The following is a 22310-nucleotide window of genomic DNA, read 5'->3' on the forward strand; positions in this document are numbered from 1 at the left end:
TATGTTTGCAGCTACTGAGACTCTGGTACCACGCTACACCAAGCCACTGGGCCTGTAGAACCAATGGCCCTCCTCTGCCTGCTCAGAACTCCACAGTTCCAGACAAGCTGGGCCTCAGGGACACTGTGAGCCCACCTGCCTCTTGGAAGCTCCACAGCTTTCCAATTGCAGCCGGGATATGGAGGCAGATGTAGATGCCTCAAACCCACCTCTCCACTTCACTGCACCTGGAAGCCTGGACGGACCCAAACAGTCTGGGCTCTGGGCAGAGTGTGCTGAGCACTCACCACAGGCTGCAGGGCCTCCAGAACCCGCGATGCTCCACCACCCGCCGAGACATCCACAGTCCTCCAGACACACAGGGAGGCCGATGCACGTGCCCCAGATCCGCCCAACCCCTCCTCTGCACACTGATGGCTAGGCGCGGCAGTCCGAAACCGGTTCTGTTATTTCTTCATTGATTTTCTGTCTGGTTGATCTGTATCTTGGTGTCAATGGTGTGTTAAATGTCTCCTGTTATAACTGTTATTCCCAATTTGGTTTTTCATTTCTATTAATACTTGCTTTATATAACTGGGTGCTCTGCGATTTGGTACATATATTTTTAAGGTTTTTATCTCTTCTTCTTAAATTTTTCCCCTAACCAGTATGTAATGACCTTTTTTATCTCTTCTGATCATTCTTGGTTTGAAGTTCACATTGTCTGCAAACAGAATACATACCCTTGGTTTTTCAGAGAATCCCGTTGCATGAAGTGTTGTTTACCATCTTTTGACCTACAGTTGGATGTTGTTTCTTGATTGATTCTGCCAGTCTGTTGTTTTAATTGTTGAATTGAGACCATTTACATTAATGGTTATAGCCATTATATATTGGTTTATTGTTGATATGTTATCTTGCTGCTGTTTTATCTTTATCTTTCCATTCTGTTTAATTATCTGCTTTGCTTAGTGGTTTTTTCCTAACTCTATCTAAATTGTCTTTCAGTATTCTTTGCAGGTTTGACTTGATGATTATGAAGTTCTTCAGCTGTTCTTTATCATGGAAGCATCTTATTTCTCCATCCATTTTGAATGACAGTTTTGGAGGGTATATCATTCTAGGTTGGAAATCATTTTCCTATAGGATCTGAAATACTTCACTCCATGCTCTTCTTGCCTTTATTGTTTGTGTTGAGAAGTCTGCTGTGATTCTGATAGGTTTTCCTTTATAGGTGATCTCTCTTTTTTCTCTGACATCTTTTAATATTCTCTTCTTATGTTGGATTTCTGTGATGGTGATTATTATATGTCTGGGTGTATTATTTGGGTTATGGCTATTTGAAATTCCATATGTTTCACTGATCCTGATGTCAGTTTCCATTCTCATGTTTGGGAAATTTTCAGCTATTACTTCTCTAAATATCCTCTTTACATCCTTTATGTTGTCCCCTTCTTTTTCATTTATCAGTATCAATCTTATATTCCTATATTCCTATAATCTTATATTCCTGAATGGCAGGAAGCTGTGAAGTTGGTGCAGGCAGGCTCAAGAACTATTGAGCCAGTGGAATGTCGCTGGAAGCTGTGAAGTTTCTTGGCCTGTAGGAGTAATGATCTTAAACTCCTGGGGCATGGGATAGTGCTGGGACACCCAGCTCTGGCCACCCAGTTTCCAGAATTGAGGGCACAGGTAGGCCCAAGATCCCCAGAGCTGGCCAAGCATGGCAGGAAGTTGGGAAGTTGGTATAGGCAGGCCCAAGATCCACGGAGCCACCAGATCAAATATTTATCCACAAACTTTTTGACATAAGGTCCAAGAAAATTTTACTAGATTCTCAAATTTTATGTTCTCAAACTTTCTGTTAGAATTTAAGGTGTCAGTGAAACATAAAATTTTCTATCCAGTGTACATCTCTCCAGATACAATTCTTGATGTCTCTCACATTGCAGTTAAAATGACCCAAAACATGAAAGAGGACCAAGGCAGAAACCAAACAGAAATGACTGAATTTATCCTATTAGGTCTCTCTGATGATCCAGACCTTCAAGGTGTCCTCTTTGCACTGTTTCTGTCAATGTACATGGTGATCCTGATGGGAAACTTGGGGATGATAGCACTCATCAGGCTGGAGCCCCATCTGCCTACTCCTATGTACCTCTTTCTCAGCAGCCTCTCCTTCCTTGAGGCCTCTTACTCTTCTTCTGTCACTCTTAAAATGCTGGCAAACTTGGTGAAGGAGAGCAAGGCCATTTCCTGGAATTAATGTACCTCCCAGTTGTATTTTTTTTGGCATGTTTCTTGAAACTGAGAGCTTCCTGTTGGCCATGATGGCCTATGATCTATGCTGCCATCTTGAACCTTCTGTTGTACCAGGTTGTCATGTCTGAGAGAATTTGTGTCATGTTAGTAGCTACTTCCTTCCTGATAGGGTTTGGAAATGCAGCTGTGCATATAGGTATGACTTTCAGATAGTCCTTCTGTGACTTTAATAGGATCAACCACTTCTACTGTGACACCCCACCTCTGCTCAGACTCTCTTGCTCTGACACCCACATCAACGGAGTTGTGATCATGGCATTCTCCACTTTAATTGTTGTTAGCTGTGTTAGAATCATTCTTCTTTCCTTCTTGAGTATTTTCCTTGCTATACTGATAATTCTTTCAGTAGAAGAGAGGTACAAAGCCTTTTCCAGATGTGCCTCTCACCTCATGCCTGTCACCATTTCCTTTGGGACAGTTCTCTTCATGTATTTGTGACCTACATCCAGCTACTCAATGGAGCACAACAAGATTGTGTCTATGTTTCATATGGTAGTGATTCCCATGTTATATCCCCTCATCTACAGTTTGAAAAATAGGGATGTTAAAGAGCCACTTAAGAAGCTCTTACAGAAATACTTATTCTAAAGTTGAATTACCAGACTTCATTTTTGTAGAAAATATTTTTCATATTTATTTCTGAGTACTAAAGTGCTTTCTATGTCTTATGTCATTTAAAAAATTGTGATACATTTCTTATTCCCCTCACATCATACATATATCCACATGCATGCTTCTGATATGTTAACTCAGGGGATGACCTAGGTGTGTGATAAAAATATGGCCATATTTGGATTTCACTGAATTGCATTCAAATTTAAACTCCGTGTCTTTCTTATCACAATATGTTTCATAAAATATTTAATGGTATTCTTGGTTAGGTTCAAGGTAAAGAGACATGGAAGCAGACTTTTCATGTGGTAAGATTACTGCAGAGCATTTTCATGTGCAACACTTGAGCTTTGGTTAAGCGAGGCCTAGTGAATTAAGTTGAGCAATAGTAATTGTGGAACAGGGCTAAATTTGGTCTTGGGTGTAGCTCTGGAGCTGAGATGGACATGAAGAGGTGTTTTATACTTATAACTCCACAGTTTCCAATGAGAAGTGTGGTTTTCTCAATCGGTGGACAACCTTGGGCAAGATAAGTCCTTCCAGTGGTGCTATGAGAAACGTGGAAATTAGACGTGATTTTTCAGCTACCAAAATTTTTGGAAGTGAGTAATAAATAATTCATCCATGCAAAGCACTACTCAATGTTGTGTCACAGAAGTTATTACAAATAACACTTCCACTTATTGAGTTCTCAGGAATATGAAATGTTGTAATAAGAGAACCACCGCAGTCATTGGAAAGTATGCTCACAATTCCCAGACTTTCTGTATCAATTGGAATACTTTGAAGGTGACATTCAATGTGTTTCTTGTTTTTGTCCTAGATCATGCTAGGATTTCTGACCACAGTGATCATAAAGATCACAAAATAATAGGAGATACTAGAGCTCTAGAAGAAATTTAATCTGTTGTAGGGATTCTTGCACAAAACAACCTAGGAAAGAAGTTATGCAAAAAGCTGTGGGGAAATCAAAGAATTTATTTTTTGCTTTAGAGTTGTTACTTACAAAAGTGAAAAAGAAATCATTTTACTAGTGAATTCTGTAACCTGTTCTATTTTGCAATGAGATTTATAAGCATGGGTTCTTGTGACATACATAATGATTGGCTTGTATTTTCCAAGTCTTACTTTGCCTCCCAATGGTCCTCTTTTCCTCCCTTGATCATAATGCTTTAATGCCTGTTAAAAATTTCAAATTAAAGTATAAATATCATCATGTGAAAAATCATTAGAAATAATAGAGAAAGCAATCATCTGTAGGTTAGGTATCCTGTATTACTTAATATGTGTTTCAAGTCCTCTGTTTCATTGAAAGAAAATCCTTTCCCAAAAATTTCAGTTGAAACAAAAACTAGAAAATAGGCATAAATTATATTTCCTAACATTAATTAAATATTCTAAATTTTATTGTTTTCAAATAGTACTAATCAAAAGCATAAATCATTAGGAACTTCCTGGAAAAACTACTAGTCATAGAAAAATTTTGCAATAACATTAAAAATATTCAAAATCTTTAATTCAGTATTTCCACTCTGAGAGATGTACCCCAAATGAGAAGTCAGAGGACTATGTGCAAAATATATGAGACAACCCTCAGAGTATTAAGATAGTTTGGGTAATGATATAGTACAATGTGAAAAAAACAAAGTGACATAAAATACATCCCAATTTTATGGCAGATAACCAGATAAAGATTACAACTAAGTTTTTCTCTTACTTATGCTTTAGAAAAACAAAACTTTACAATCTTTATGCATTAATTTTTAGTTAAAATCAATAACAAAACCTAAATCTGTATTAAATGATGTTCACTAGAATATTTAATCTGTGTAAAAATACATTGAACTTTCATGGTAAAAATCAATGTAGAATCCATATTGAGTATCACGTTATGTGAATTTAATCTTATGAAGTATAAAAACATATATACATTTTCCAGGAAGAAATATAAAAATACAAAAAATAGCAGCAGTCACCTTTCTATGGTATGTAAGATTAAATTTCATCATCACATACAATTCTTTTCTTGGTTTTTAATACTGAGTATGCACAGATTTGCAATCTGAAACATATATCACTAAAATTCAGACTAAATTTGTTTACCACTTATCAAAATTCCTTGATTTCATGTAGAATAATACAAAACTTCTATTTCTAATGCACATAAATTATTATTGCTAGGATACATATCATCATCATTAAAGTCACTATAATATTACCCATAGCTGTCACCTCATGGATTCTTTATCCCTCAGGTTCCATCCAGCATCTATAGTTTGTTCAAGAGTTGATTAAGGACCAATGCAATTTGGAGAGACATATATTTAAAAACGGAAGTATTTCCCTTTGTTCTTCTTTATTTCCTGGTGACTGGGAAGTCATTTTATCTTTTTACCCGAGACTCCACAAGTATGAATGATAACACCTTCAGTATTTCATTAGTAATCTTTAAGATAAATAAGGATATAAACATGAGCTCTAATTGTGAATGAGTGTCACCATTATTTTTGATTTGTACTTACTGTTAAAGAACTTCTAAGGTGACTTGCTCTGAAAGACATACTCTACAAAGAAAACTAAATCACAAATAAAGGCAAGAAATGTTGTACTCTAAGAAAATAGCTTCGTTATATTATAGCAAACCTGTATAGGGGCTTACTAAATGTGTTTGTTTTATCCTTTTTCCCTAACTGATATGTTAAGTGACCTAATTGATATGTTGAGCAACACTCTCCCCTGTAAAAAATTGCAAGAATCTCACCTAATTGATATGTTAACCATTGTTGCCCTCTACAAACTACAGAAGCTGTGCTAAAACAAGCTAACAAGGGTTGTTAATCACTGCTAGGCGCCTCTATTCTCCGCTAAAGAGCTAAGGAAAACTAGAATGGCAATTAATTTACATTTGTTTAAAGTAACCTGCTTGTGTGCAGAGAGATTTGCGTGTGAGTTTAACCCTTTACCCTGACCTTGACACATTACCCTCGTTTTCTGTTCTGTATGGCGCCTTATTGCCTCCCTCTCCCCTCACCTATCTATCTAGGCCATAAAGAATTTGGGTTTCTGGTGACCTCCCCCCGACCCGGTGATGATCTGTCGTAAAATGAGCCTGCCCCAATTTTAAGAACTGCTTAGCTTAAAGAAATTACCGGGTAATACTATGGCCCAAACCCCAATCGATGCTTTCCTTTTGTTCTGTATGTATCAAATGAGTTAGATATCAGGTCTTTGTAAAACTTAAGTTCCAGCGTCTCATAACTCGTGACCCCTTCGCACTCACTAGCGAAGACAAGCTGTCCTGAGATAATTAACTCTCCACTTTCTTCTCCAAATATTGCTGCAGACATGCCACTCTGAGATAATGTCAGTCTGCAGGATGGGAGTAATTTAAAAAAAAAAAACACCAGGAACTCCTTAGATTGTCAGAGCTAAGTGGACAGCAATACAGTTTCCAGACTCGGGTCAACAAGTTTGATGGCTCTGCAGGTTTCTTTGTTTCTCTCCCCCCGCCCTTTCCTCCAGCCCCTTTTTAAAGTCCTCCCTTCAGCTTCTGGGGAACAGTCTCCAAATTGGCTCCCGGAGACTGGTCGCCAGGCCTGGAAATAAAGCCTTTGCCACTAAATTTTCGGTCTCTTGCCTCCTTGGATTTTATACCAGGGCCCAAGTTATAACAAGAAATAGAATATAAGTAAAGAAAGATAAAATCTGAAAATCTAGTGTACTTTCTGCAGAATACCTTGAAAATTTTATAGTAAAGGGAGAACATGAATGAATATGTGTATTTATTACAGAAAGATTAGTTAAGTGCTTTTTACCTTAGCAAATGTTCTTAAAATTCAAGTACAATATTTATGAGGAAATGGAAATTTGACGGTGAGTAAAAATGGTCAAGGTATATTATATGAATACAGAAATTAAAAAATTATAAAAATAAAAAGCAAAATAGTATAAAACATAGAAAATCTAAGTGAGTATAATAAAGACTATGTATGATTCAATATTCAGTCATTTAGTTGACTCAAAATATCTGAGTTCAAGGAAATGAAATACTAATTTCATTATGAAGCCTGCATTGCTGTCTGCCAAGAAATAGCTTTTATAGAAAATCATAACTCAGAGACATCCCTAGGAGCAGAAGCAAACACTGAGCAACCTCCTGCAGAATGGTCTGGAGACATGCACGCCTTTATACAGCACTGCACAGGGTGTGGGTGGGCAGAAGTCAGTAGAGAGACCTCAGTGACTCTTAAGATCTTAGCCTGAAGTCAGAGCTAATGCCACCGAAAACTACACCTGTACCACACCACATATGGAGTGCAGTCACACTTTGGACACTCAAAAGTAGGTGATGAGTTTATTTTCATTCATCCTTCTTTTTTGTATCAGGGATCAAACTTGCAACCTCATGCTTGCCAGGCAAGTGCTTATGCTGCTGAGCTAAATCCCTAACCCTGAGTTTATTTTCAAATCACAGGCAAGTAATCAGTACTTTTTAAACTGACAATTTTGTTGAAGAAAACTGTAATTTCCGTGCTAGAAAGTGTTACAGGAAATTTAAACCTGAAGGAAAGTCATATATGTAAATAATTTGGGCAGTTCAGTCTGTGACATATTAAACATTAAAATAATTGCTCCATAGCAGACTTTATAGTAAAATTTAAGTCATTATTTTGAAAAATATAAAACCAGTTACTTGCTTTGAAAATCAGTGTAGTATATTAACAAAAGAAGATGGGTAAGGTCTTACTAAAATAAATTAGGTATGACATAAACCTGCAGCTAATTACTTATACTGAGATCATATGGTATTCTTGTGCATTAGAAGATGCATAGCATCATGTTTCAATGTTTAGTAAAATAGTTACTTTTGAAGGCATTAATTTCAAGGAGAAATGAATGAAAATGGACACTGAGGATTCATGGTGACAAATAAGTCAATGTTGCACATGTGACATCCTTGTAAAGATGTGCTCTGAACAGGCTTGGTGGTGACAAAGGAACACAGGCTAGATTGCAATTTATTGAAAAACTTTCCCTTTGACCAGTTGTTCCATGGCCTAGATCATATCCTTGTTCCTTAAGCTGTAGATCAAAGGGTTCATCATTGGGCTCAAAAAAGTATACAACACTACAATTACTTTGGACTTTCCCACAGATGTCTCTGATGGAGGTCTTAAGTACATGCAGAAGAGGGTTCCATAGAATGAGGTCATCGTGGTCAGGTGGGAACCACAAGTAAAAAAGGCTTTGTGCTGCCTTATAGCAGAGTAATCTTCAGGATGGCTGAGACAATGAAAGTGGACAGAAAAATGATGGAGAAGGAGCTTGACAGAGTGATGCCAGTGAGAACGAACATCACCATTTCTTTGACATGGGTGTCAGAGCAGGCCAGCATGATGAGTGGAGGGTCTGCACAATAGAAGTGATGGATTTCTAGGCAGCTTCAGAAGGACAGGTGGAAAGTCAGCAGCACCTGAGACAGGCCATTAAGAAGCCGAACAGGTAAGAGAAGATGACTAGTGAGACACAGACATGGCCACACATCCTGCTACTGTAGTTCAGGGGTCTGCAAATGGTCATGTAGTGATCCAGGGTCATGGACGCCAGCATGTAGAACTTGGTGATGACCAGGGCTTAAAGAGCAGGCACTGCGTTAAAGCAACCTGCCAGGGAAATGATCTTCTGCTTGGAGAGGAGATTGTGCAGCATGTTTGGAGTGACACTGGAAGAGCAGCAGATGTCCATGAAGGAGAGGTGGCCCAGGAAGAAGTACATGGGGGTCGGGAGATGGGAAGTGGTCCTGATGAGCAGGATCATGCACAAGTTTCCTGCCAGCATAAACAAGCAGGCATACCACAAACAGCACCTTCTCCAGCAGGGGGTCATCTGTGAGTTCCAGGAGAATGAAATCTGTCACTAGGGTGTGGTGGGGGGGCATTTTCTTACCCCTTAAAATCCAAAAGGGACAGAGGATGTGAAAAGTTCTTTATCTTTAGAATTTGCATTTATTCTATTTGATCTTTTGTTTAGTAGCTTGTCTATTTAACTATGAGACACTTTTCTATTTTCAACAGAACCATCAGTTTTTCTCATTTTTTAAATTAGTCTTATCAGTCCTTCTTATAAGACATTGATCTCAGTTATAGAGAATTCATTCCAGCACATGTGATCTGTCATCAGTTTTGTCTTTATCTCAAATAAAGGCACACAAAATATTCTCCCCACCCAAATATTTGCATGCTTACATATAAGACAAATATATAATATTTTTTTTTTGTCTTTTTACTTTTTATCGGTACCGGGATCGAACTCATGACTGCCTGCTTTACAAGGCAGGTGCTTATGCCGCTGAGCTAAATCCCCAGCCCCAAGACAAATATATAATTAATTTTCACATACATTCTCCAATTTATATCTGACTTTTTTTTAGTACTCTATATATCTGCTATTTTCACCCCAGATTTTTTGGGGGAAACACAAATGTTACGTAAATAAGACTTTCAGGTTGGTAAGTCATTCACATTATTTCTACATATAAATCAGGTGGTTTTCCTTGCCTTGCTTCTTTCCACTGTGATATCCTACTATTCTAGGTACGGAACAAAAGATGAACACTGACAAACTCCACTAAAGGCCAAAAGCTATCTCTCTTCACTGCTTTTGCAGCCAACCACAGTTCTGAAATTTATCTGTTAATAGGCAACTAAAAATATATCAAATCAAATCAAAAGGAAAGATCAACTGGAATAAGGGAAAGGAGAAAAGGAAGAAAATATCATATGTATATGTGTATATATACACAAGGTAGATAAATATACTGCTAATCTCTGTTAGTTCATCAAAAGGAACAGTTTGTGCTGTCATTGTTTGATAGTTTGACCAATTTTTATCCCTGGATTTTGTAACCTGAACAACTACTCCTAAGATAACAAATTATAAGCAAGGCATATACCTGTGATGCTTTAGTTTCAATTATTCAGTGTCAGTAATCCACTTACAGACTGTTTAGAAAAACACAGATGTGCAAATGCAGTCTCTGTACCAGCCTGACCTGCCTTCCTGGTTCTGTAAAGAAAGTGTCATAGGAATGCAAAAATACATTCTGAAGAACTAGACCTTCATTATTTGATTCTTATATATTCATGATAAGAGTTTCATATAATCATAGAGTTTTGGAGAATCAAGCAATAAAATCCCTGAAATAGAAAAAAAGCAATAGGTGAAAGTATTTTCCATATTATTAAGGTCTTAATCTACAAATAACACAAAATTAATTTTTAATTAACAAATTCTGATGATAACATACCTGTAAATATTGTCTCTCCATAATTTGTACAAAGAAAGTGGGGATAGTTATAATGTATTTTTGACAGAGTCCCTTGAGGATTTTAAAAATCGTTTTAAATAACTAATTGAAATACTCATTATTCCCCAAGAGGACAACCTTCATTCGAAGATTTGAGAAGCTAGATTCTCATCAGAGTCTGCCATCTCCAGAGCTAATGTTTTTGTAAACAGCTTGGTACTCCAAGCCTGGTAAACAGCAGGCTTCCTTATGGAAAGCGGGGTGCCTGTTGGTTTCCTGGTCTCAATCCTGTCTCTGAGGGGATCGATAGAATAGGTGGTGCTGAGGGCAGTAGCACAGGGATGGAGAAGGCTTGGATAGAGGAGAGAAAACTGGGAAAATGGAGCTATCTGTTAAATCAGGAGGAAGTGGGGGTGCTCCACATCAGGTGCCACAGGGCCCCATGTTGGGTATGAGGGAGAGGTGGACATTGCAGCGAAGGCCCCAGCTGGAAACAGGGTTCTTTCTGTCTGAGTCCAGTTCTGTGGGCCTGGGGAATCTAGAAACTGCAGCCACAGCAGTGGCTTAATAAAAATCACAATATAAGTGTTATAACTCGTGCCCCAGTATAAAATCCAAGGAAACAAGAGACTGAAAATTTAGGTAGCAAAGGCTTTATTTCCAGGCCTGGTGACAAGTCTCCAGGAGCCAATTTGGAGACTGTGTCCCAGAGACTGAAGGGAGGACTTTAGAAAGAGGCTGGAGGAAAAGGGGGGGGGGAGAAACAAAGAAACCTGCAGAGCCATCAAACTTGTTGACCCGAGTCTGGAAACTGTATTGCTGTCCACTTAGCTCTGACAATCTCGGGAGTTCCTGGTGTTTCTCAAATTACTCCCATCCTACAGACTGACATTATCTCGGAGTGGCACATCTGCAGCAATATTTGGAGAAGAAAGTGGACAGTTAATTATCCCAGGACAGCTCGTTTTCGCTAGTGGGTGCGAAGAGGTCAAGAGTTACAAGAAGCTGAAACTTAAGTTTTACAAAGATCTGATATCTAACTCATTTGATGCATACAGAACAAAAGGAAAACACCGATTGGGGTTTGGGCCATAGTATTTCTCAGTAATTTCTTTGAAGCTAAACAGTTCTTAAAATTTGGGGCAGGCTCATTTTATGACAGATCATCACTGGGTCAGGAAGAGGTCACCAGAAACCCAAATTCTTTATGGCCTAGATAGATAGGTGAGGGGAGAGGGAGGCAATAAGGCACCATACAGAACAGAAAACGGCTGTTATGTGTCAAGGTCAGGTAAAGGGTTAAACTCATATGCAAATCTCTCTGCACACAAGCAGGTTACTTTAAACAAGTGTAAATTAATGGGCCATTCTAGTTTTCTTTAGCTCTTAAGCAGAGAATAGAGGCGCCTAACAATGATTAACAACCCTTGTTAGCTTGTTTTAGCACAACTTCTGTAGTTTGTAGAGGCACACAATGGTTAACATATCAATTAGGTGAGATTCTTGCAATTCTTTACAGAGGAGAGTATTGCTCAATGTATCAATTAGGTCACTTAACATATCAGTTAGGGAAAAAGGATAAAAAAACCACATTTAGTAAGCCACGTTTGCAGGTTTGCTATAATACACATATAACGAAGCTATTTTCTTAGAGTACAACAATAAGGTATATCTTGGGACTTCTTTTTCTTGCAAGACAGATCTAGCTAAATGATGGGATTATATGCATGGATTCATTCTTTAGCAATCATTCTTGCTTTCTCAGATTTTACTGAAGTATACTATAATATGTTCTTCCTTTTTTCTTTACAATATCCTATTAGCTAAAAAGTCATTCTGCAGCAAGTATTTTGGAATATTTTCTGTCTCGCTGTTTAGTAGGACCATTATCAGGTTAGTGTAAAAACATTTTTTTTAAAAAAGAATCTAGTCTTGTTACATTTTTGCCCGCTCCCTAGAATAAGAGAGCTCCAGCAACCAAAGACAAAAAGCAAAACATGTGACTTACTCTTAGTAACTTTAAGAAAAATAGCAGTACCAGACAGAAACATGAGAAAGAAAATAAGAATAGACAAAACAACAATAATTAGAATGCTTTAAAAAAAAACTTCAGGGCTAATATTTTCCCAGACAAAAACCAACCCAGATTAACAGTAACAGGTCAGCTTACAGAGACAAAGAAGCAGCATTAAGCAGACAGAAGTGTGCATCCAACACAAGAAGACTGAGGACCTCAGACATCCTACCCAGAAAAAGAAGGAATGCCCCCAGGAACCTGCAAACCAATGAGGCCTGATATACTGAACGCACTCACTAAATGACACTGCAGAACCATTACCGTGAGAACCAAAGCAGAACTACACCTCTAGCACTGTTTACTCTGGGTTATCAAGTTGGGTCTGCTGCAGCCCTGTCCCACTGTACTGCAGAAGTCTATGATGGCAAAACATGATTTCTAATCTAACTACTGACTCTAGTGTACATCCTGATACATTAGCAGGGCCGGAGCCTCATCTCACCATCTAGGGTGTGTTAGTAGTGTGTACTGAAGTCAGATTAGTTTCAAAAAACCAATGGCAACCCATTAATGTTTACCGAACTAAAAATATGAAATTTAGCTGCCTATATTTTCTCCTTGATTCACATTAGGGAAAGTGATGTTTTATATCCTTATCTGGACTAGTTCTCATGCACAGGCAGTGTCTGGAGGCATTATCAGTGTCCCTACTTTCCTCTCTGAGATGGATATGGTTCACTGTGAGGAAAGTTTTGGTAGTGTTTCAGAGAATCCTGATGAATGTAGGAATGGATCTATTGGGGTAAGCACCACTTTTGTTCCAACCAGAATAATGGGATACCACCTTGAATTTTAATCTGTTGTGGTGGAGGCCCTTCTTTTCCTATGCCTGCCAACACACCCTTCCTGGTACCTTTTGCCCCTCTGTTCCTGATTAGTGACTGCATCTCAGTCCACTCTAAGAGAAGGTGCAGCTGGACTCCCATGGCTCTCGACACTGAAGATGCAGTAGGCAAACATGGTCTCGTGGTTTATGTGGGTGGCCCCCAGGCCTCATGCATTTGCATTAAGCATTTGTGATTGCTTTATTGTCTAGGGCTTAGATTGGGGGTGTGAGTGCTATATTGGTCAAGAGGTGGAGCCAGGATGTAATGTAATGGCAAGAAGAAGGCATGTCTCGCTCTTTGGCTGGTTTCTGCCTTGGTGTTTACAGCCACCATGAACTGCTGCCACGTCATGCCAGCCTGCCTTGGAGCCAACTGAGTATGGACTAAAACCTCCAAAAACTGTAAGAAATAAGCCTTTTCCAACTTGGTGCATCAAATATGTTGTCTCAGTGACCAGTAAAAAGTAACTAAGAAAAAACTAAGACAAAAAGTAACTAACCAAGAGTGGGTCATTGCTGTGACTATACCTGACCATGTTTTTAGAGAGGCTTTGAAAATGGCTTGTGGGCAGAGTTTGGAAACATTTGGACATGTCACCTGGATGGATGGAGCTGGAGCAGCTTAGGCTTTTCTGTAGTGGAGATTCTAGTCAGAGCTCAGGAGACCAAAACACTGATAGAAAGCCTGATGGTAAAAACCAGGATTGGGAGGTTTCTGCTGGGAAGAAGGACTGTGTTGGTTGTTGGACTCCACATGATGTGTGTTATGGGTTGGCAGAAAGTTTGCCTGCATTTTGCTCATGCCCAGAGACTTTGCCTGAGACTGAGACTAAGGGCAATGGGCTGATTAATCTGGAAAAGGAAATATCAAGGCAGTGGAATGTTTAGGTTGTGGCATGGCTATTGTTGGGGGCTTTTAACCAGCTTTATGTTGCAAATCAAGAGCAAAGAGCCCAGCAGGATAATTTACAACTCTGTAAATATGGCCAGAAGGAAAATTCCAGCTGTGGATTGTAAAGACAGGGTTGAGACTTTGATTGCTGAGGAAAAACAGAGGGATAAGAAAGATGGCCCCAGGGCATCCCAGGAAGCAGTAGGTAACCACTCTTTGCAGCCTCAAAACTGCAAAAGTAAAAGAATTTGCTCAGAGGAAAGGGCTGCAGAGCACCATGCTCCAAAATGGCGATGGAGGCCACATGAAGTTCCAGAATGGCGACAACATAGAAAAGGTTTTCTTCACAATCAGGTTTACAGAGTCCAACAATCCAGGAAATTGATCCTTATAGCCAAAAGAAAAAAGAAAGCCTGGTTACTGCTTCAGATGGCAGCAAACCTTGATGGCATCCACATGGTGCTGATTTTAGGTGCAAGGAAAATGCCCAAATTCTGAGGGTAGACGACTTCCACCTTGATTGCAAAGGGCCTGGGGGGGGGGCTAAGCAGTGTGCCCCTGAGTGGGCAATTTATAAAGATGTAAGGGTGAAGCCAAATGTGCAGTGGAGACCTCAAAAATTTGGAAAAGCCAGAAACATAGATCATCAAGAAAAGCTGCAAAAAGCGCATGGAGATGGTTTAAGAGAGAAGACACTGGAGCTAAAATCCCTGTAAATGCTATGGGGGTGGAATCACCTAAGCCTTTTGGAGCGTGCAACCACATTGTTTCAGATGCTGAGCATAAGACTCTAGGACTTAATATTCTCCTGCTGGATGTTGGACTTGCTTTGTTTCCAATGCTTCATATTCCCTTGTTTGTAACTTTAGTGGTAATTTTTATCTGCACCTTTGCATTTCAAAAATGTTTAATCTTGTTTCATTTGTACAGGGGGTTATAGTTAAGAGTTTGCCAGAGATCTTAGAGACTTGGGACTTAGGCTTTTCAGAAATGCTGAAACTGTTAGGACTTTGGCAACTTTTTGAGATGGACTAAATGTATTTTGTATAAAAGATGTACATGAGTCCTGGGGGCCAGGGGTGGAATGTCATGGTTTATGTGGGTGGCCCCAGGCTTCATGCATTTGCATTATGCATTTGTGATTGGTTCATTGTCCAGGGCTTAGATTGGGGGTGTGAGTGCTACACTGGCCCAAGGGTGGGGCCAGAATGTAATATAATGGCAGGAAGAAGGCCTGTCTCCCTCTTTTGCTGGTTTCTGTCTTGGTGTTTGCAGCTGCCATGAATTGTGGCCCTTCCATGCCAGCCAGCCTTAGAGCCAACTTGAGTATGAACTAAAACCTCCAAACACTGTAAGAAATAAACCTTTCCTTTACCAACTTGGTGCATCAGGTATTTTGTCTCAGCAACCAGTAAAAAATAATTAGGTCACACGGCAAAGATCAGGGAGTGGTTCAGGCCCATTATTCATGTCTCAGCCTCCTGAAATACCAGTGAGCTGTGAGGACACTGCCAGCCTTCTGAAGATCCAGGTGTCAGCCACTTATTTGTAGAAAGGTGTCAGCTATCAACTATGCAGCTGCTTGCCACCATGACAGCTGGACTATGCTGGACACTCAGCATGCTCTTGATGGAATGGCAGGCTTGCACTTGGATGAGGCAGAAGGTCTGAATTTGAACCAGTCACAAGCCTATGTTTTGACCAATCACAAGCCTGCAGCTGCTATACAAATGACACCCCCCCCCAACACACACACACTGCCTGAATTAGTCTCTGCAGTCTTTGTCTGTTGTCTTGATCCCACTGTCTTGCTAAAAAAGCTTATGTTAAAATAAAGCCTCCCTCCAGTGGTCCTGTAAATGTGTTCATAATTTATTTTGTGGGATTTGCAAGGTCCTAAAGATCTACTTACTGTGTAGAGGTCAGTTTATGAGAAAAAGCAATAAACAGTCAGGGCTGTTACCGCTAAAGAGCTCCAGAAACTGGTGGCTGACAAAGACCTGTGACAGAGGGCAGCAATAGGCAGAGTCTGCCAACAGCTTCTGGCTCAGATTGGTGCCAAAAGGTGGGGGCAGAATCAGCAGAGAGCAGTAGCCTGCAGTGTGAGCTGATAGCACCCACAGACCAATAAGTACTTGTATCCTCTACATGGCTTAATTTCAGTAAGATCTACCAGAAGGTCCTCAAAAGAAAATGATCTTGTATGCTGAACTCCAGGTGGTAGCCGTGAGCCCATGGAGGGAGGGCTCAGTCTTTGCATCAGTTTGGCATCCTTGACCAATGGTTGCCAAAACTGCTGTCAATTTTGGGATGCAATTGTAGCAGTCCCACTCCTATGGAAGATGTCATGATGATGTTTCACCCAGGAGTAAGCTAGCTCGCTTTACGTGATCACTTGATCATCTAGCATGGACCAGGCACCATTTGGGTTTGCAGTCACTCCTTGCTTTGTGTCCACTTCCTTTCTTCTTCTATGTAATGGGGGGGACCTCAATATAGGCTGAGTGCAGTCTTTGGTGGAATCTCATGCTATGCCTCTAGATTTTGAACCAAATCTCTGTCTCCCCATGTTGAGCTCTCTGCGGTGAACACGGCAGCCTCATCTGCCTTCTGGCTCCCAAAGGTGATGCTGTCTTTCACTTTCTGATGTCCCTTGCAGTGCACGACAGCTACCTTTTTGAGCTTCCATGTGGCAGTCAGAAGTTGCAGGATTTAATCTCTGTTCTTTATTTGTCTTCCTTTAGCTGTTAGGAGGCCTTGCTCTTCACACAGCCTCCAATGACATAAATGGAAAGACACATCTGGAATTTGCATTTTGCCCTTTTCCCAATGAAGGGCTTGAATAAAATGCCCAGAGTTCGGCTCACTGAGCAAACCAACTCTGAGGGAGAGGCACCACTAAGAAACAATTCCTCTGTGGTAACAAGGGCATAGCCAGCCCTGAGTGGTCTACTTTTAACAGAGTTATTTCCATCCATGAGCAGGGGGTACTCAATTCCATCTTGTGTCAGGCCTACAAGCACACTGCTTATCTGCCAACATGAGGTTGCTCAAGTTCTGTGGGCAAGTAGGTGCTGGGTGCAGAGCTTTACCTGGCTGGAAAGTGAGTCTGAGATTTCTAACAAGCAATCCCTGATGCTGGGTGATGTGCTATGTGGAAACCACTGGTGGCCCTAACTATTGAGGAGCTCAAGAATAGGATTGTCAGGTTTGGTCCCAAAGTCAATGTGTGACTCCTTGACCAAGAGGGTGGTAGCAGCCAAAGGAGGCCATGCTTTTGACAATGAGTCCAGAGTCTTCAGCAGGAAAGCTACTGCCTTTCTCAGCATCCCATCTTTTGAGTTAGGAGTCCTGAAGCAGTATTTTGCTTTCTATCAATAAATGGGTTAAAAGGGCAAGCCACATCAGGGATTGATAAGATCAGAGATGAGGCTAAAGCCATTTTGATCTGCTTGAAGGCTTGTTCCCTCTAAAGTTCAATTAACCCTATCTCTCTGTTGCACATTTCTTTCACATATCACAAAGTGGCTTTGCCCTTTCAGCAAACCCAGGTATCCATGGCCTGCAAAACCAGCTACTCCCAAGAATGCTCTGAGTTCCCTTTTGCAATCAGGCGGTGGAATGGAGTGGATCACTTCTTTTCTCTCTGGACCTAGGCTCTGAAGCTCTTTTTCCAAGTGAAACACTAAATATCTGACTTTCTGTTTACAGATTTGAGCCTTTTTTCAAAAGCTCTTATAGTCAGTGACCAGCAGGTGGCAGAGGAGGGCTTCAGTTCTCCCCCATCAATTTTCTTTTGTAGGGCTCCTTTATTAGAATGTTATCTACACACTGTAGGACTGTAGGACTATACAGTTATGTTTGCCATGGGGTAACTTTGCCAGGTCTGTAGCCAAAGCTTCCACAAACATGGTAGGAGAAATCTTGGAACTTTCACCCTGGGTGAGAGTCCTCCCCTGCAAAGGTGAATAAAGGTTGAATGGCAGAGACCACTCATTGGCAGAAAAAAGCATCTTTTAAGTCTAAACAGGTAAACCATGCAAAGTCAGGAAGAAGCAGACCCAGTAGTATGGGTTTGGGACTTTTGGATGTAAAGTCACAGTGCATGCATTGATGTCCCGAATATCTTGCACTAGGTGAAAATCACCATTTGGCTTTTTTACTGGGAGCAGAGGCATGTACCATGGTGACTGGCAGTCTAGTAAGAACCCTGCTTGTTGATATATGGTAAAGAAACTCTCAACCTACTAGATGGCGAGAATGAGTTCATGTTCTCAAAAATTGAAGAATAAATTTTAGGAACAATGGAGGTTAAGAGCAAAATATATTTATCAAGGGAAAGAAAGCTTAGGTCCGAGTGAGGAGTCCTAAGTGGGTTGCCAAAGACTGTCTTTTCCAGAGACTTTATAGAGTAAAATCACGAATTGAGGCAGGTCTAAAGTGGGGGAAACATGGGAATTCACAAGGTGGGCATAAGGTGGGACACAACTATGGCAAACCAATAAAATTATTCTTTTTTAAATTTTATTTAAAAGGAAAATAGAAAAAACAAAGCAAAACAACACAGGGTGAGGGTACAAGTAATACAGAACTACAAAAAAAAAAAAACAGTAAGAAATCACCAGGTAATAGATTACATATTATCATCTTAGAGATAGTTGCTCTAGTCACAGGATCAAAGCATACAAAGTGGACATTCAAACAGTGAGACTGCAAACAGTTGTGTTCAATGACCCAACTAAAAACATTATTATGGTCATCTATCTTAACACACCTAAACACACTTGCAGTTGTATCCCTTAGAGCACCTTTCTTTCCCCTCTCTTTTTTACATCAAAATTTATACATTTTGGGTTTTATTACTCCTTAGTTCTTATTACTTTTTTTGGAAGAGAATAAAACAAAATATGACAAAACTAAGTTGTCAGTCAAAACCAAGGATAGACTTGGCACATGATGTAAAAACAGAGTACAAGGTTATCAACAATGGTTACCATAATGCTTCTTGCTACCTTAAAAAGAATTGCCTATATCATTAGGTATTATAAATGTTGAACAAAACAGTACAGAACAAGGCCAATAAAGCCTAAACATTGTAAACATTACAGGACTTCAAAAGAAGATAATAGTCAAACCAGAATGAGCATCATAGTGAATCTTATTGCCTTCAAAATAGTTGCCTATACTCTCAAACTTGATACTATCAAACAGAACAGAACAGAGTCTAATCAGTCAAAACAAGACAGTGGGAGTAATACAGGACTTCAAATCAAGTTAATAGGAAATCAAAAAAATTACTATAATATATCCTGCTAATTTTTTATTTTTCCCTTTAATTAAAAAATAAAAAATAACTAAATAATTTTTAATGAATAAGGAAGAGATTGAGACAAAAGAGGACATAACAACATAACAATACAGGTCAAAGCATGACAATTTCAGCAATCTAGTGCTTCACCATCAAATAACCCGACTTAATAGTAGTTACCATAGTGTCTTTTTCCTTGAAATATTTGAATATAACTTCATATACTATAGCATCAAACATATCAAGACAGTGTAAAACCATTCAAGTGGATGAAAGTATTGTAGGGTGTTTAGAACCAGCTAACAGAAAACGAGCAATGGTTCTATATTATTTCTTTGCCTATAACAATTTTTGTTTATACTATCACATATAATAAAATCCAGCAAGATACAACATGATAAAACCAATGGAGACAGAAGAGCCATAGTTTGGTGGGGCTTCAAAACAAGATGATATTAAATCAGCACTAGCTATTATGATGTCTTGTTTTCTTTAAAATAGCTGTTCATTTCATCACAGGCAATAATATCAAGCAGCCCAGACTAAAGCCATTCCAATTAATAAGTGCAAACTTTATAAGGCTTCACGGCCACATAATGGGGAATCATGATTACCACATACTTTTATATATTTGAATCATTTCTTACACTAGGGAAACTACTCGGTATTCACATATGTGAGTTTGATTTATTTCACTTATGAGTATGGTCTCAAGTTGCGCCCATTTATTTATAAATATATCAATGTTATCCTTCTTTATAGCTGAGTAGTATTCCATTGCATAAAAATACCACATTTTTTTTTATCCATTCTTTAGTTGATGAACACTTGGGTTGTTTCCAAGATCTGGTGATTACAAATTGTGTTGCTATGAACATAGGTGCACATATATCCCTGTGGTATGATGCTTTCAGTTCTTCTGGGAATATGCCTAGAAGTGGAATAGCTGGAACAAATGGGACTTCCAGTCCCAGATTTTTGAGAAATCTCCAGACTGACCTCCACCAAGGTTGCACCAGTCTACACTCCCACCAACAGTGCAGGAGAGTTCCTTTTCCCCCCAGCCTCTCCAGCATTAGTTGTTGTTGGTTTTCTTGATCCTGGCCATTCTTTCAGGAATGAGATGGAATCTCAGTGTGGTTTTAATTTGCATTTCTCTAATGACCAATGATGATGAACATTCTTTCATGTATTTATTTGCCATTTGCATTTCTTCATCTGAGAAGTTTGTATTCATCTCAGATGCCCATTTTTGGATTGGATCTTTGAACTTTGGGGGTCTGAGTCTTTTTAATTCTTTATATGTTTTAGACAAAAGTCCCTTGTCTGAGGGGGAGTTCAGTAAGGTCTTTTCCCAGTTTTTGGTTTTTCTTTTCACTATGCTGGAGATTTTTTTTGCCATGCAGAAACTTTTTAATAAGAGGTGGTCCCAGTTATTGATTCTGGGAAGCATTTCCTGTGTGGGGCAAACCAATAAAATTAATTGCACAGGTAAATTTGATTAAATCAGGAACAAGTAGGGAAGTGAGTCATATATAGCAAAAGGGAATGCTTAAAGAGCAGTGACTCTTCCTATAGGGGGTTGGGATGGTGACTCCTGGTATCTTTAGGGTGACCGAAAACAATTGAGAATATCAATTCCTGATATTTATCCTTAGGAAATATGTGGATGTATTTGTTTGATCTTTTGTCTTGAGGCCTAACCCGCAGCGGAGTATCTTGTCTTCCCCACAGTTGCAAGGAATCTGGCCTTCTATACTGGCTCCTTCCAGGGCCCAGCGTTGTCTCACTGCCTATAACATTTCTAACTCAGCTGCCTGCAATACTTGCTTTAATATGGAGATGTGGGGCAGGATCCCAAAGTGAGCTTCTTGTGACAATGTGTATTTATTGTCTGACTGCAATTGAGGAGGTATTTGGTTTAAATCTAGTTGTCAGGTGCATGGTTAACAGCTAGCTGTTGCAGTGAATCTTCTGCCCATATATTGGAAAGCATGCTTTTTAAAACCTCAGGATTACAGACTCCTGGCATTTTTAACTGATATATTCCCCATTCCTCTTCTCAGGGCACTGTCAATGCCAATATCAACTCAGGCACTTCAGGGTGATGTGTAAGAGATGCTGGCTGGTTGTGATCAAAAAATGTAACTGCCCCCAGCTTTGAGAGGAGATCTTGTTCCAGAAAATGGATGGGACATCCAGGCATGTATAAGGATTCACATTTAATAAAAGGTCCCACAGTCTCCCAGGAGCAATGGACTGAGTCACTACAGAACGTTCTGCTCCATTGTCCACCATGAAAGCTATTAGTTTGGCCCAGATTCTAACAGAGACTGTAGACTCCAGCCCCCCCCCCCCAATCAATCTGGCAGAGCCTGGTCAGAACTATGTGTCATTATCCAAAACCGGGAACAAGGATTCTAGTGGAAAATGCATATGCAACTATCCAGAGGCATTTTGATCCCTCAGAGGGAGGAGATATTTGTCTTTCCAGTGTCCCAGATTTTTGCATGAAGCACATTGGTTTGGAGCCAAAGCATGAGGACTATGCCTGCCTGTTTTGAATCGGGAACCCTGAGGGAGGGGTCTTTGTTGTCTTTCACTGGTGGAGGTGGAGAGGTTGATTCTCCTGGAATTACCCCGGGATCAATATTCCCAAGATCACAACCAGAAGAGCAATGTCATGTGGTTCCTTTTCCTTTTTTCTTCTTTCTCTGTTCACAAAAACTTTCTGGGCTGCCTGAAGCAGCAGGGTAGCATTCATGCAGGAAAGCCCATCAATTCAGTACAAAGCAAGCAGGAATGTTTTAAAGAAAAAGACATAAGAAAGAGAAATGAAAGGCTAGATGACTAATTTAAGTAGTATCCAGGGTCGATTGAGGCAAATAGCTCAGGGCTTTCTTTGGGGAACTAAGGACTCTGTGAGTAGTTATACAGACTCATGGGACAATGACTTCAATCCTTGACAGTGGGCATCCTAGTTACTTT

General features: G+C 39.7%; 2 pseudogenes; one reads left to right on the forward strand and one right to left on the reverse strand.

Moving 5' to 3' along the window:
- Positions 1 to 1981: 1981 nt before the first annotated feature.
- Positions 1982 to 22310, forward strand: part of LOC106027591 (olfactory receptor 5AP2-like) — a 29192-nt pseudogene continuing 8863 nt past the window's right edge.
- On the reverse strand, positions 7932 to 8851 carry LOC106027600 (olfactory receptor 5M10-like; annotated as a pseudogene).

The sequence above is a fragment of the Cavia porcellus genome, unplaced genomic scaffold (assembly GCF_034190915.1).
Source record: "Cavia porcellus strain 051 isolate PalLab524CR breed Dunkin Hartley unplaced genomic scaffold, mCavPor4.1 scaffold_5, whole genome shotgun sequence".
Lineage (NCBI taxonomy): Eukaryota > Metazoa > Chordata > Mammalia > Rodentia > Caviidae > Cavia > Cavia porcellus.